This window comes from Uranotaenia lowii, chromosome 3 (genome assembly GCF_029784155.1).
Source record: "Uranotaenia lowii strain MFRU-FL chromosome 3, ASM2978415v1, whole genome shotgun sequence".
In the NCBI taxonomy this organism is placed as follows: Eukaryota; Metazoa; Arthropoda; class Insecta; order Diptera; family Culicidae; genus Uranotaenia; species Uranotaenia lowii.
This window is the reverse complement of record NC_073693.1, coordinates 349,525,112-349,542,354: the sequence shown is the minus strand read 5'-3', so window position 1 is coordinate 349,542,354 and position 17,243 is coordinate 349,525,112. Positions and strand designations below refer to the sequence as shown.

At 30.4% G+C, this 17,243-nt stretch overlaps 1 protein-coding gene across 2 annotated transcripts in view; it reads left to right on the top strand.

The window, feature by feature from the left end:
- Window positions 1-17,243, top strand: part of LOC129753325 (uncharacterized) — a 183,677-nt gene continuing 166,434 nt past the window's right edge. Inside the window, exon 1 of one of the 2 annotated variants that reach the window (XM_055749137.1) lies at window positions 1-795. The gene's annotated coding sequence lies outside the window, so the exon portion shown is untranslated. The remainder of the gene's footprint in view (window positions 796-17,243) is intronic. The other variant, XM_055749130.1, reaches the window with a different exon arrangement.

The window sequence follows — 17,243 nt, the reverse complement described above, 5'->3', positions numbered from 1 at the left end:
GTGTGTCTGGCTGGATTCCTTCCATTCGGAACATTCGCTGCTCTTTTCTGGCTGACCAGCAGCAGTCACAAAGTTCTACTACGAAAATTTCGCTGATAGTAGAAACATTTCGGTCCAGTGGCGAACATCACACACCCCGTGTTGTCCTCGAGGAGAAGCCGCCTAGTTGTAGCTGTTCTTGGATGTGTGTGCTGTTCCAGATAGGGATATAGTGTATTTGTTGGAGGAGTTCCTTGGCAGAAAGGACCTTTTTCCTGTATTAATTTTGCAACAATCTTGATTTGAAAATCGTAAGGAATTGAACCTCCGGAAGGTGGTTCCGGTCCGAATAACCGGAAGAAGGTGCGACTCGAAGTGAAAACGGATAATGATTGGCAGACTAGAGCCTAGGAATTTCAGGAAGTGAACAAATGCAGGGAAAAATGGTGCGTTCCGATCGGAGCGGATTCTAGGAAGTTCGGAGAGAACCCCGTCATACGTGGTGTATTGTAATTCAGTTTGAAGGAGGAAAAAATTGAGCCCAGTGAAATCGATATTCTCGAAGTGTAATTGAGACCGTGGGAATCCGGTCTATTTCCAGTTGTGACCGGTTTGGATTTGATATTTTCCATGTCAGGAAAATTGTATTTTCGCTACATTTGATTAATCAAGCTAATCGAGCGAAAACAAGTGGAACACGGATCGGCTACATGGTTTTTGGATTACGAACCAGACTTCCAGTCAGTTCTCTTGAAAAAAGTGGAAACATGGCGATCCTAGACAAGCAGTGACATCCGTCGGATATTTCCTAGATAGGTAAGTCTCAGAATCTAAGTCCATTTAGACTCTCTATTAAAAAAAAACTAAACGAAAATCATCTTCCTTGAAAAACTTCTGAAAGGCATTGACCAATGACTTAAAACTTACAGGGAAAAAAAACCTGCGTGGGAGTATATGTATGGCGAAAGTACCTACTTCCCCCAATGGCAAAATTGCCAAAATTCTCTCGTGGTGGCGGTTTTCTGATCGAGTTTATTGTCCCATCCCTGAATCCGGCTAATGGGTGGACAAGACGGTGCATTGGGAAAATATTTCCTTTTTCTTACAAGACTCGTCGCTCTCTTTCTTTCGCTCTCCTGTAAATTTCTCTCTGTCTGTCCGTCTGGCCTGTTCCCGTTCTGTTTTCCAGGCAGAGCACGGAAAATGGCCTGCCTTCGCCATCCTCATGTAATGACGGCGAAATGTTTGGGTGTGAATTTGCGATATGCGGGTGGAACTGCCGGCATCGGAAGGTTTTTTGGTGCTGGACTTACGCGTCTTACTCTCCCAGTGGAGGAACTTAAAAGTGTACAAAAATTGCTACAACGACTCTGACGAAGTAAAACATTTTAACCCTTTCCAGTGATTTATCAGCTGGAAAGGGGTGAAAATGTTTTACGATTTGAGTTAAGGTTTTGGATTAGCTCACTGGATATTTGAGAAAACAATGGAACATGGACGGATGTCGAATTCAGACCGATTTGAATTTGGCAGTATAAAAAAGAATCAATTGCTTTCATTTCTTTGTTCCTGGAATTGTACAAAGTCAGAATTTGAGCCACACTCCAAAAGGTTGACAAAAATGACAAAAATGTCAAAAATGATAAAAATGACAAAAATGACAAAAATGATAAAAATGACTAAAAATGACTTAAAAATGACTAAAAATGACTAAAAATGATTAAAAATAATTAAAAATGACTAAAAATGACTAAAAATGACAAAAATGGCAAAAATGACAAAAAATGACAAAAATGACAAAAAATGACAAAAATGACAAAAAATGACAAAAATGACAAAAATGAAAACAATGACAAAAAAGACAAAAGTGACAAAAATGATAAAATCGACACAAAAGATTAAAATGACTAAAAGACAAAAATGACTAAAATGGCAAAAATGACAAAAAATGACAAAAATGACAAAAAATGACAAAAATGACAAAAATGAAAACAATGACAAAAAAGACAAAAATGATAAAAATGACAAAAAAGATTAAAATGACTAAAAGACAAAAATGACTAAATAGGCAAAAATGACAAAAAATGACAAAAAATGACAAAAATGAAAATAATGACAAAAAAGACAAAAATGACAAAAATGATAAAAATGACCAAAAAGACAAAAATTTAAAAAATGACAAAAATTATAAGAATGACAAAAATGACAAAAATGACAAAGATGACAAAAATGACAAAAATGACAAAAATGACAAAAATGACAAAAATGACAAAAATGACAGAAATGACAAAAATGACAAAAATGACAAAAATGACAAAAATTACAAAAATGACAAAAATGACAAAAATGACAAAAATGACAAAAATGACAAAAATGACAAAAATGACAAAAATGACAAAAATGATAAAAACGATAAAAATGACAAATATGACAAAAATGACAAAAATGACAAAAATTAAAAATATGACAAAAATGATAAAAATGACAAAAATGACAAAAATGTCAAAAATGACAAAAATGACAAAAATGACATAAATGACAAAAATGACAAAAATGACAAAAATGACAAAAATGACAAAAATGACAAAAATGACAAAAATGACAAAAATGACAAAAATGACAAAAATGACAAAAATGACAAAAATGACAAAAATGACAAAAATGACAAAAATGACAAAAATGACTAAAATGACAAAAATGACAAAAATGACAAAAATGACAAAAATGACAAAAATGACAAAAATGACAAAAATGACAAAAATGACAAAAATGACAAAAATGACAAAAATGACAAAAATGACAAAAATGACAAAAATGACAAAAATGACAAAAATGACAAAAATGACAAAAATGACAAAAATAACAAAAATGACAAAAATGACAAAAATGACAAAAATGACAAAAATGACAAAAATGGCTAAAATGACAAAAATGACAAAAATTACAAAAATGACAAAAATGACAAAAATGACAAAATTAACACAAATGACAAAAATGACAAAAATGACAAAAATGACAAAAATGACAAAAATGACAAAAATGACAAAAATGACAAAAATGACAAAAATGATAAAAATGACAAAAAAGATTAAAATCACTAAAAGACAAAAATGACAAAAATGGCAAAAATGACAAAAAATGACAAAAATGACAAAAAATGACAAAAATGACAAAAATGAAAACAATGACAAAAAAGACAAAAGTGACAAAAATGATAAAAACGACACAAAAGATTAAAATGACTAAAAGACAAAAATGACTAAAATGGCAAAAATGACAAAAAATGACAAAAATGACAAAAATGACAAAAATGACAAAAATGACAAAAATGATAAAAATGACAAAAATGACAAAAATGACAAAAATGACAAAAATGACAAAAATGACAAAAATGACAAAAATGACAAAAATGACAAAAATGACAAAAATGACAAAAATGACAAAAATGACAAAAATGACAAAAATGACAAAAATGACAAAAATGACAAAAATGACAAAAATGACAAAAATGACAAAAATGACAAAAATGACAAAAATGACAAAAATGACAAAAATGACAAAAATGACAAAAATGACAAAAATGACAAAAATGACAAAAATGACAAAAATGACAAAAATGACAAAAATGACAAAAATGACAAAAATGACAAAAATGACAAAAATGACAAAAATGACAAAAATGACAAAAATGACAAAAATGACAAAAATGACAAAAATGACAAAAATGACAAAAATGACAAAAATGACAAAAATGACAAAAATGACAAAAATGACAAAAATGACTAAAATGACTAAAATGACAAAAATGACAAAAATGACAAAAATGACAAAAATGACAAAAATGACAAAAATGACAAAAATGACAAAAATGACAAAAATGACAAAAATGACAAAAATGGCTAAAATGACAAAAATGACAAAAATTACAAAAATGACAAAAATGACAAAAATGACAAAAATGACAAAATTAACACAAATGACAAAAATGACAAAAATGACAAAAATGACAAAAATGACAAAAATGACAAAAATGACAAAAATGACAAAAATGATAAAAATGACAAAAAAGATTAAAATCACTAAAAGACAAAAATGACAAAAATGGCAAAAATGACAAAAAATGACAAAAATGACAAAAAATGACAAAAATGACAAAAATGAAAACAATGACAAAAAAGACAAAAGTGACAAAAATGATAAAAACGACACAAAAGATTAAAATGACTAAAAGACAAAAATGACTAAAATGGTAAAAATGACAAAAAATGACAAAAATGACAAAAATGACAAAAATGACAAAAATGACAAAAATGACAAAAATGATAAAAATGACAAAAATGACAAAAATGACAAAAATGACAAAAATGACAAAAATGACAAAAATGACAAAAATGACAAAAATGACAAAAATGACAAAAATGACAAAAATGACAAAAATGACAAAAATGACAAAAATGACAAAAATGACAAAAATGACAAAAATGACAAAAATGACAAAAATGACAAAAATGACAAAAATGACAAAAATGACAAAAATGACAAAAATGACAAAAATGACAAAAATGACAAAAATGACAAAAATGACAAAAATGACAAAAATGACAAAAATGACAAAAATGACAAAAATGACAAAAATGACAAAAATGACAAAAATGACAAAAATGACAAAAATGACTAAAATGACTAAAATGACAAAAATGACAAAAATGACAAAAATGACTAAAATGACTAAAATGACAAAAATGACAAAAATGACAAAAATGACAAAAATGACAAAAATGACAAAAATGACAAAAATGACAAAAATGACAAAAATGACAAAAATGACAAAAATGACAAAAATGACAAAAATGACAAAAATGACAAAAATGACAAAAATGGCTAAAATGACAAAAATGACAAAAATTACAAAAATGACAAAAATGACAAAAATGACAAAAATGACAAAAATGACAAAAATGACAAAATTAACACAAATGACAAAAATGACAAAAATGACAAAAATGACAAAAATGATAAAAATGACAAAAAAGATTAAAATCACTAAAAGACAAAAATGACAAAAATGGCAAAAATGACAAAAAATGACAAAAATGACAAAAAATGACAAAAATGACAAAAATGAAAACAATGACAAAAAAGTCAAAAGTGACAAAAATGATAAAAACGACACAAAAGATTAAAATGACTAAAAGACAAAAATGACTAAAATGGCAAAAATGACAAAAAATGACAAAAATGACAAAAATGACAAAAATGACAAAAATGACAAAAATGACAAAAATGACAAAAATGATAAAAATGACAAAAATGACAAAAATGACAAAAATGACAAAAATGAAAAAAGTGACAAAAATGACAAAAATGACAAAAATGACAAAAATGACAAAAATGACAAAAATGACAAAAATGACAAAAATGACAAAAATGACAAAAACGACAAAAATGATAAAAATGACAAAAATGACAAAAATGACAAAAGTGACAAAAATGACAAAAATGACAAGAATGACAAAAATGACAAAAATGACAAAAATGACAAAAATGACAAAAATGACAAAAATGACAAAAATGACAAAAATGACAAAATTAACACAAATGACAAAAATGACAAAAATGACAAAAATGACAAAAATGATAAAAATGACAAAAAAGATTAAAATCACTAATAGACAAAAATGACAAAAATGGCAAAAATGACAAAAAATGACAAAAATGACAAAAAATGACAAAAATGACAAAAATGAAAACAATGACAAAAAAGACAAAAAAGACAAAAGTGACAAAAATGATAAAAACGACACAAAAGATTAAAATGACTTAAAGACAAAAATGACTAAAATGGCAAAAATGACAAAAAATGACAAAAATGACAAAAAATGACAAAAAATGACAAAAATGAAAACAATGACAAAGAAGACAAAAATGACAAAAATGATAAAAATGACCAAAAAGACAAAATGACAAAAATGACAAAAATGACAAAAATGACAAAAATGACAAAAATGACAAAAATGACAAAAATGACAAAAATGACAAAAATGACAAAAATGACAAAAATGACAAAAATGACAAAAATGACAAAAATGACAAAAATGACAAAAATGACAAAAATGACAAAAATGACAAAAATGACAAAAATGACAAAAATGACAAAAATGACAAAAATGACAAAAATGACAAAAATGACAAAAATGACAAAAATGACAAAAATGACAAAAATGACAAAAATGACAAAAATGACAAAAATGACAAAAATGACAAAAATGACAAAAATGACAAAAATGACAAAAATGACAAAAATGACAAAAATGACAAAAATGACAAAAATGACAAAAATGACAAAAATGACAAAAATAAAAAAAACAAAAATGACAAAAATAATAAAAATGACAAAAATGACAAAAATGACAAAAATGACAAAAATGAAAAAAATGACAAAAATGACAAAAATGACAAAAATGACAAAAATTACAAAAATGACAAAAATGACAAAAATGACAAAAATGACAAAAATGACAAAAATGACAAAAATGACAAAAATGACAAAAATGACAAAAATGACAAAAATGACAAAAATGACAAAAATGACAAAAATGACAAAAATGACAAAAATGACAAAAATGACAAAAATGACAAAAATGACAAAAATGACAAAAATGACAAAAATGACAAAAATGACAAAAATGACAAAAATGACAAAAATGACAAAAATGACAAAAATGACAAAAATGACAAAAATGACAAAAATGACAAAAATGACAAAAATGACAAAAATGACAAAAATGACAAAAATGACAAAAATGACAAAAATGACAAAAATGACAAAAATGACAAAAATGACAAAAATGACAAAAATGACAAAAATGACAAAAATGACAAAAATGACAAAAATGACAAAAATGACAAAAATGACAAAAATGACAAAAATGACAAAAATGACAAAAATGACAAAAATGACAAAAATGACAAAAATGACAAAAATGACAAAAATGACAAAAATGACAAAAATGACAAAAATGACAAAAATGACAAAAATGACAAAAATGACAAAAATGACAAAAATGACAAAAATAACAAAAATGACAAAAATGACAAAAATGACAAAAATGACAAAAATGACAAAAATGACAAAAATGACAAAAATGACAAAAATGACAAAAATGACAAAAATGACAAAAATGACAAAAATGACAAAAATGACAAAAATGACAAAAATGACAAAAATGACAAAAATGACAAAAATGACAAAAATGACAAAAATGACAAAAATGACAAAAATGACAAAAATGACAAAAATGACAAAAATGACAAAAATGACAAAAATGACAAAAATAATAAAAATGACAAAAATGACAAAAATGACAAAAATGACAAAAATGACAAAAATGACAAAAATGACAAAAATGACAAAAATGACAAAAATGACAAAAATGACAAAAATGACAAAAATGACAAAAATGACAAAAATGACAAAAATGACAAAAATGACAAAAATGACAAAAATGACAAAAATGACAAAAATGACAAAAATGACAAAAATGACAAAAATGACAAAAATGACAAAAATGACAAAAATGACAAAAATGACAAAAATGACAAAAATGACAAAAATGACAAAACTGACAAAAATGACAAAAATGACAAAAATGACAAAAATGACAAAAATGACAAAAATGACAAAAATGACAAAAATGACAAAAATGACAAAAATGACAAAAATGACAAAAATGACAAAAATGACAAAAATGACAAAAATGACAAAAATGACAAAAATGACAAAAATGACAAAAATGACAAAAATGACAAAAATGACAAAAATGACAAAAATGACAAAAATGACAAAAATGACAAAAATGACAAAAATGACAAAAAAGACAAAAATGACAAAAATGACAAAAATGACAAAAATGACAAAAATAAAAAAAAACAAAAATGACAAAAATGACAAAAATGACAAAAAAGACAAAAATGACAAAAATGACAAAAATGACAAAAATGACAAAAATAAAAAAAAAACAAAAATGACAAAAATAATAAAAATGACAAAAATGACAAAAATGACAAAAATGACAAAAATGACAAAAATGACAAAAATGACATAAATGACAAAAATGACAAAAATGACAAAAATGACAAAAATGACAAAAATGACAAAAATGACAAAAATGACAAAAATGACAAAAATGACAAAAATGACAAAAATGACAAAAATGACAAAAATGACAAAAATGACAAAAATGACAAAAATGACAAAAATGACAAAAATGACACAAAAATGACAAAAATGACAAAAATGACAAAAATGACAAAAATGACAAAAATGACAAAAATGACAAAAATGACAAAAATGACAAAAATGACAAAAATGACAAAAAATGACAAAAATGACAAAAATGACAAAAATGACAAAAATGACAAAAATGACAAAAATGACAAAAATAATAAAAATGACAAAAATGACAAAAATGACAAAAATGACAAAAATGACAAAAATGACAAAAATGACAAAAATGACAAAAATGACAAAAATGACAAAAATGACAAAAATGACAAAAATGACAAAAATGACAAAAATGACAAAAATGACAAAAATGACAAAAATGACAAAAATGACAAAAATGACAAAAATGACAAAAATGACAAAAATGACAAAAATGACAAAAATGACAAAAATGACAAAAATGACAAAAATGACAAAAATGACAAAAATGACAAAACTGACAAAAATGACAAAAATGACAAAAATGACAAAAATGACAAAAATGACAAAAATGACAAAAATGACAAAAATGACAAAAATGACAAAAATGACAAAAATGACAAAAATGACAAAAATGACAAAAATGACAAAAATGACAAAAATGACAAAAATGACAAAAATGACAAAAATGACAAAAATGACAAAAATGACAAAAATGACAAAAATGACAAAAATGACAAAAAAGACAAAAATGACAAAAATGACAAAAATGACAAAAATGACAAAAATAAAAAAAAACAAAAATGACAAAAATGACAAAAATGACAAAAAAGACAAAAATGACAAAAATGACAAAAATGACAAAAATGACAAAAATAAAAAAAAAAACAAAAATGACAAAAATAATAAAAATGACAAAAATGACAAAAATGACAAAAATGACAAAAATGACAAAAATGACAAAAATGACATAAATGACAAAAATGACAAAAATGACAAAAATGACAAAAATGACAAAAATGACAAAAATGACAAAAATGACAAAAATGACAAAAATGACAAAAATGACAAAAATGACAAAAATGACAAAAATGACAAAAATGACAAAAATGACAAAAATGACAAAAATGATAAAAATGATAAAAATGACAAAAAAGACAAAAATGACAAAAAATGACAAAAATGACAAAAATGACAAAAAAAAACAAAAATGACAAAAATAACAAAAATAACAAAAATAACAAAAATAACAAAAATGATAAAAATGATAAAAATGACAAAAATGACAATAATGGCAAAAATGACAAATATGACAAAAAATTCAAAAATGACAAAAATGACAAAAATTCAAAAATGACAAACTAACAATTCTAAGAAAAATGACAAAAATAACAAAAATGACAAAAATGACAAAATTGACTAAATTAACAAAATTGACAAAAATTACAAAAATGGCAAAAATGACAAAAAAGACAAAAATGATAAAAATGACAAAAATGACGAACATGACAAAATTGACAAAATTGATAAAAATGATAAAAATGACAAAAATTACAAAAATTACAAAAATGACAAAAATGACAAAAATGACAAAAATGACAAAAATGACAAAAATGACAAAAATGATAATGCCCTGCTAGGGTTGTGAACTTTTTCCTTCGCCTTAAAAAGTTTTTTTTTTTCAACTGGAAGTTTCATATCTGTTTTCTACTTAGATTAATTTTTTCAAAGTACATACTTGTGCTAAATTTTTTTAATTATTTATTTCGAATCAGTCTCTTAATTGGTTCGGTTTTTACAGCCTGTTGTTTAGGTTATGTGGTCGGTAAATATCATATGGCGACCGTCAAAATATGTTTTGACAAATTTCAATGGATTCCCCTACACAGTCTATTGTTATTGGATCACCATAAGTTATGATTGTTCATCTGATGTTTTCATAGGTTTTTTACAAAACAGAAAGCCATCAATGCATTTAACAGAGTCACTGTAGCAAAATGCCCAAACCGAGCTTGCATTATCAGAATTTGCTCGTCGCATTTAGTTAAATGAGTTTCACCCAATAATGACAGGGCTAAAGCGAGGCGTTTCAAACGGCAATCAATTTTGGAAACTATTACCAGGACCGTATGATTTGCCTTCCGAAAGCCGGAGTCCAACCAGGGCCATTAATTTCCTAATTGATGAACCGTGATTGAAAGTGCCATTTTGCGGCATTTAAAACCTTTAGCCGACATGAATTTTCCCTCGTTTCAGCAATGGTCAAGTGCTTGCTACATTGAATGCGCAAACCGCCACCTTCACTCGCCTTCGCAACAAGCGATCGCCGTTCAAAGTGCATTTTCCAGATTTTTATTCCGGCGGAAAATCGGTTCCGTTTTTTATGTTGCTTCCTTTCACACGACGACTAACCTATCATTTTTTTAACGTTGTTGTGTGCAAACTCGTTCAAAGATTTACGACTCTCCCCACTAACGATTTGGATGGAAGAAATCCTCCCAATTTGGCCCGAATCTGAGGCTAAGGAGAGTCTATCAAACAAATAAAAAAAAAGTCCAAGTCGAGCGTGTGTTTGCGGAGCTGATTTAGCTGAGAAATCGAAGGAAATTGAATGGAAAATTTGTCGGAAAACAAAAATTTACTTCAGGTGGCTCCGGGCGAGGGTGTTTGTTGTCCTGCGAGAGCTGCCGAAAGTACGAGCTAAGGCAAACTGGAACAGGGTGGCTACAGTTTCTTGCCAAAAGGTGATTATGTTTATTACTTAGTAGAGAAGCAAATGGGTACGGTAAAAAGCTACGAAACGGTCTTTTGCATTCGACCTTGGCAGTTGTGACCTCGTTTGTGAGTACCTCCCCAAATACTGTTCTGGAACGGAACAACGAACGTCGGAATTTAATTCTAAGGAAGAGGAGGAAAATAACTGGCAGGATATGAACTCGAATCAAGCTTCCGAAAATGGGAAAATGAATTCAAGAATTTATGCATTTAATAAGACCGAACAGCAACTAGAGAGAACAAAGTTGAATTCGTTTGCCAAGATTTATGACGTTTTTTCTAGCTGAGCTGGACCGAAAATTTTCCACAACAGAATATAAATAATTAATTTCACAACAGAAACGGGGATGCATACAATTACAGCTGCAGTGGAAATGGTTCAGTATAAAAAAGTGGTAAAACCAATAAAAAATAAGTAAATAACAGCCGGCCAATGATAGATAGGTATTGTTGTACTTAAGGACATATTTTTTTATTATTTTTTTTAAATCGTGATCAAGATGTAGAAAAGAGTTTTAAATATCGTACTTTTAAATCAACCGACAGTCAAAATTATTTCAGTCACAGTAGAAAAAGTTGAAAACTTCATTCATTCTTGGACATTTTGACATGTTCAGATTCTCAAAAAATGAAACACAGAATTTTTAACGATTTCTCCAAGGTAGCCTTTCTCAAATTTTCCAACACCTAAATTTAACTGTGCACTGGAATTTAAGAATATAAACATAAGATTTTCGCAATAAAATTATACTCATCAGATAGGCCATTTCATACAGGTTCTAATTATTGTATAATATTAGCACTGTAATGCTTTTTTACAAAAATATTGAGGTAATCAAAACTATAAATTTTGTACAAATCGGTCGATAAACAAGAGAGATATAGAGATTTTAAGCGAGAAGTCTTCTTGGCTTTCAGGGTGCGTCCATATCCAAAAACTTCTTCATTGTACGTTATCTCAAAATCCACTTGACAGAACGTCACAGAAATTAACACATTACATCAAAGCTGTTAAAAATTGACAGTCGTTAAAGAAACCGAGCTACAGTCAGAGATCATCAGCAGGCTGATAAACATCATCGTCAAAATCTCAATTATAGCTAGCATCCCGATCAGAAGATCATATCAAAATCATTACTCAAACCTATCTCAGCTAGATATTTATATCATCTAATCCAGTTAATGTTTTGTTATGAGTATTGTTGTTAATATTTTTTCGAAAACGGAATTATATCTACTTTTAATAAAAAACAAATTGCACTTTTAATAGCTTTATGTTGAACTTTATTGATTATATGGTTGATAATAGCTTAAGTATTACGTCTCTGAGGTATTACTACCGAACAGGAGAACTTAGCTTAGTTGACTACTCATATCCACCATAAATCATTGAACTTGAAGTGCTTAGATATGATCATTCATTTAAAACTTCAGATAACATATTTGATTAGAATTTGCTCAACTTATGCACTTCAAATTCCATGATTGCTGGCGTGGCTAAGCAGAATAAGTTCTACCTCGCCAATGGTTGCTACTCCATGATTGATCGAGGCCATCAGTTTTGTGCAAGGGCCTAAAGAATGATGTTTGGGACTAGCAGTTCATTCACAATGCACAAAACTCATGCTCTCCCTTTGAAAATGATCAATAACGACGCCGGCCACGTCCTAGTAGTCAATGAGGAATGAAGGAAGGATTGTTAGTAGGATAGGATAGGAGCATAGGATTAATTAACAACCTTTCGTCTCTTTATATTCCAAAGATTAATTTTGAAAAATTCAGAAACAAAGATAAGTCAATATCTCCAACTATAGAAACCGTCTATACGTCTGCGAATCTATATTTAAATATCCAAGGAAAGGGTTGTGTTAGTAGGGGAAAGATTTTAAATCAGGATCCATTTTGGAGAATGGTGCGATCGAATTTTCTTACACCTCCTATGCTCCTAGATTTTTCTTAAGGAAATTCCTAATTTCTATCTTTGAGGCAGGTATAAGAAGTTTAATAGTAAAGTAAGAGTAAGTTTAAATTTTCTTTTAACTAACTTGTTTTCCTAATTCTTGTCCCTGATACACTAAAGTGTTTTCAAAAACGACCCTAACTTCTCATAAGAAGTTCAAGAAAAAACTCAAAATTTATAAATAATTCTAAAAGAAAGTTTTTTTTATTGATTGACCTATCAACCCTATTACCACCGAACAGGAGAGCATATCAAAATTACTATTCAAACCTTATCATTCAGGTATAGCTTTGATATCAAAATCTATGTTATTGTCATTTCGGAAACGAACTATATCTCATTTGATACAAACATTTTTTTTCCTGTCTCAATTTGCTTGCTTCGAAAGCTTTTGTTGGAATTTTGAAGCTCTCATTCCAATGCATCAGGTATGGTTCTGTGATATTGTGCGCGCCCCTAACCCGGCAGGTCGAGGTTCTAATCTCCTGGCTGTATCCAGACTTTCAAGTGTTGTGCAAGTTTGAAACAATACATGAAAGTTTGAGTGCAAGGCAGGAGACAATGCAACTTTGCATCCCAGCAAACATTTAAGAAGGGGTATATCGCAGGAACAACAGAATTATTCAAACAAATAAACCAGATCAAATGAAAGGGTTGTCCAAAAAAGCATGTAGGACAAAATTGGAGGCGGGTATATCTACAATGACAAGATTCCAACGATTTAATTTCCCCACAAAAATATATTATATTAATCGGTTACAACAGAATTTCAAAAGCAGTCCGAAATCTTTTTGGAAGCACGTGAAAAATCAGCGAAGAGAATCAGGGCTTCCGTCTCACATGTTCCTGAATAGCGACACAGTGAACTCTGATCCCGAAATTTGTGATCTATTTGCCGAGAAGTTCTCTAGCATTTTTACAACTGGATCCATTTCTCCTGAGCAACTGGCTAGAGCTGTGAGAAATATATTGCCTATAGGTTCTTCGTTTAACGGTATCATAATCGACGATGCATCCATATCGAAAGCGACAGCTAAGCTGAAAAACTCTTCATCTATAGGCCCGGATGGTATACCTGCTACTTTTTTGAAGCGTTTCATGCCACTTTTGCTGTTTCCTATTCGGCTTATTTTCCAATCATCGCTGGATGTTGGAATCTTTCCCTCACTGTGGAAGGAAGCCTACATGTTTCCTGTTCACAAGAAGGGTGACAAGAGAGATGTTAACAACTACCGCGGAATTTCAGCTCTATGCGCGATAGCCAAATTGTTTGAATTGGTTATCTTGGATCCCATTAATTCGTTCTTCAAGCACCAACTTTCCAATGATCAACACGGGTTCATGCCTAAACGATCCACGACTACTAACTTACTCACCTTCACATCTTTTGTGCAAGACAGCTTTGCTAGGAAAACTCAAACTGACGCCATATATACTGACCTTTCTGCTGCATTCGACAAGGTGAACCACGATATCGCTATCGCAAAGCTAGAACGTCTGGGTTTATGTGGATCCCTTCTGCACTGGTTCCACAGTTACTTAACAGGTCGAAAGTTATCCGTTCGTATTGGTGACTCTTTTTCAAACTATTTTCTTGCCTGCTCCGGTGTGCCTCAAGGAAGTCATTTAGGACCACTAATTTTCGTGATATATTTCAATGACGTACTCTCGCTCCTTGACTGCAAAAAACTTGCATATGCCGACGACCTGAAACTCTTTCACACCATAAACAGCCAAGAGGACACCAATTTCCTGCAGCAGCAGTTCCATGTGTTTGCTCAGTGGTGTGACATGAATTGCCTGCCCCTGAATCGCAGTAAATGCTCGGTAGTATCATTCTCACGTAAGCGACACCCTCTTATTGCGGAGTACGTTCTCGGAGACGGAATCATTTCTCGGGTGGACCACATCAACGATCTGGGCGTTATTCTCGATCAACGCCTGGACTTTAAGACTCACACAAACTACATCGTCGACAAAGCATCCAGAAACCTTGGATTCTTATTTCGCATGGCCAAAGACTTCAAAGACGTGTATTGCCTGAAAAGTCTTTACTGCTGTATAGTTCGTTCCATCCTCGAGTATGCTTCAGCTGTTTGGTGCCCTTTCTACCAGAATGGGGCTGAACGAATCGAGGCTATCCAGCGTCGCTTCTTGCGGTATGCCCTACGCCATCTGAACTGGCAAGACCCGTTCCGTTTACCAAGCTATGAGAATCGCTGCCGCCTTATAGACCTAGATACGCTTCAAGCCCGCAGAAACGCTACGCGCGCTCTAGTTGTTGCTGATCTCTTAACGTCCAGAGTTGACTGTCCCGTTTTGCTGGAGGCCATTCCTCTCAGCGTGCGCCCCCGAGGATTGAGAAACCAGCTTTTGCAGCTCTATGTTCCTATTCGTCTCAACAACCATGGAGCGAATAGCGCATTTATCGGCATATTGAAAACGTTCAATCGCTTTTCTGAGCATTTCGACTTCGATGTTTCGAGGAACGTGTTCCGGAGAAAAATTTTAACTGTTTCAAGAACTGTATAAACCTGTGTTAATTTTTATGTTAATTTTTATCTTGTATTGTAATTACTATTAAGTTATCATTAGGATCTACATATGATCCGTTGATTTTACTCTAATAAACAATAAAAAAAAAAAGCAAAATAAACGATTTTGAGTAATTTGAGTTGAAAAAACCTCCTCGATCGAGATTTGAACTCCAGTCCTCCGAGTTCGCTGTCCGACATTTTACCACAATGCCAACTCATCAGTTCATATGATCCTCTAGGTTTATAGGTGAGATTTTCTTCTTATGAACCTGTCAAGGAAAGAAAGGGAGAGACCGGATAGAATGTCAATCGAAGAACCATCCATTTATCGTAAACCAATTCACTTTTAGATAGCTAAAATTGTTAATGTCGAATTTATTTGAAACCCCTCCCTTTTTCCAGCGGGGAGAAAGGAAAGACAAAAGAAGCTTCCATACAATGTTGAATGCAAACCTCGAAAACTGTTCAATCAAATGGAAACAAATTTGGCATGGGAAGGTATTTGGATAGGAGAACTGCTTCTATGAATAATTAGTACTCCTAAATACTTCAATTGGGGGATGGGAAAGGGGAGGTACTTCCCTACAAGTTTTATCATAACTGGAGAGCTGGTCGAACAAATGGAAACAAATTTGGTTGGCTGTTAGATGAATAAAATCTAAAGGTTTTGTAGTTAAGACAAGTTTAGCGTGTAAATAAAAAAAAAACGGTCATTCATTTGACAAATTTTGCGAAGCTAAGTTTTGTGTCATCTTTTTGTAAAAACTTGTAAATTCGACTTCAAGTACGACAATGGTGGGTTAACCGTAAAAGGAACAGAAGAAAATCGCGAGAAAAAGTGAATGGTTGGATATTTGCTGTCTTAAAAGTGTTATGAAAATTGATGTGTTTCTGATGAAAGATTCAGATGTTCTCTGGTAAAAGTTTGTTTTCGTTGAAAGACTCGATCGGCTTTTAATCAATTCTCGGATGATTATTCATTTTTCAATATGAACGACTCGTAACCAGAGATGCCAATGTGCCTGATTTTTCAGGAATTGCCTGATTTTTCGAAGCTCTGCTTGACAACCTGATAAGCCATTGAATTTCCCTGATTTTTTAAAATAAGCCTGATTTTGCCTAATTTTTTTAATGTGATGAAAAATGGGTAGAAAAGTACTGCATTAGGTACCATCGCTGAAGTTAAAAAGTAAAAATGTGGTTGAATGAAAGCAATCGAAATATTCCCTTTAATTGTTATTTAAAAAAGGGAATGTTTTATTGCTTTGATTGAGTAGAATTATTCCGCCAAGTAGGCTCACAACACATATTGAAGTGAAAATGGCGAACGTGGGGTGCTCGTGAAATTGGAGAACGGTTGCCATGGACCGAGTGAATTTTAGGAATTATGTGCGTCAAGTTATGTCGTGAGACGGAATACTATGTAAATAAATAAATAATGATGAAAAACTCATTGTTTTACCCGATAAAAGGTTTAGAATAATTGGTTGATTATGAAAGACTCGTATTGTTATATGTATGTTTCTTTTTTGGCAAAGAAATCCAGAACGAAATTACATGATCCGATGAACACTAGAATTGAATTCAGTTTAGGATTAAATTAGATTTGTATATTTATTGGATTTCGATGAACGATTCGATCAACTTAACAGATGTGATGGATGACTCGAAGCATTACTAAAGTTATTGAAATGTTAAAGATGTTTTAATTTTCTCAATTAAATCAATACGTAAGAGCAAGTTCACTCGCGCTGGGAAAAAGTGTTAGAAATTTTGACACTTTCAGCAC